The following is an 801-nucleotide window of genomic DNA, read 5'->3' as shown; positions in this document are numbered from 1 at the left end:
GAGGACTAGAGTGGAGAGTGAAGCATCCAGCTGAGAAGTAGAGAGGGCATATGCACAAGAACACCCACACTTGCAGATAGTACCCACTTGACCGAGCTTCAATGACTGGATGATCAGAGCTCAACCAGAAGAAGAAAGAAGAGGAAAAAAAGAGTAATCTGATACAATTTGATGACCTTGGCCTACATCTATGGAGGCAGTAGCTCAAAAGAGGGGACAAATCTTTACAGCAAGGATCATTCCCACCCCTCCATACACAGCATAGACAGGGATGGGCAACTTGGATACTGGCTACCCAAAATGGGGGCACTACAAAAGCAAGAAGTGACTGGCTTATAAGCTTTCAAGAGGGAACCTAGATCCAGAGGGCGTGAAGGAAGGTAGAATCTCCACTGAGTAGTATACAATCTGTCTAGGCAGGGCTGATGGAATGAAATACGGATAGGTCTCTTGTGATACAATAGTGAATACGTGTTATCGGGACTGATTGTGAGGGTTGGAAAAGTACAGGTAGATGTTTTGTAGTAAGGAAAGCAGTGATTAACTTTTCAGTCTAGGGGCGGAGGTCCCTGGGACCATCAAGGGAGAAGAGCAGAGAGCGGGACCCTACCCAGAGAAGCAGTGATGCTTGAAATGGAGGCAGAGATGATGACGTGGAGCGATGGAGCAGCTGGAGACTTTAGATCCAGAGAGGGAGAGGGGCTGTGTGCTGAAGACCTGGGGGTATGGGGGGCAGGATTGCAGGGTATACCCTTTGGTTGGTTGATGATGCATGGAGGGGATTGTAACCATGGCAATGAA

Source organism: Chrysochloris asiatica, unplaced genomic scaffold (genome assembly GCF_000296735.1).
Source record: "Chrysochloris asiatica unplaced genomic scaffold, ChrAsi1.0 scaffold00019, whole genome shotgun sequence".
In the NCBI taxonomy this organism is placed as follows: Eukaryota; Metazoa; Chordata; class Mammalia; order Afrosoricida; family Chrysochloridae; genus Chrysochloris; species Chrysochloris asiatica.
Note: the sequence above shows the minus strand (reverse complement) of the source record.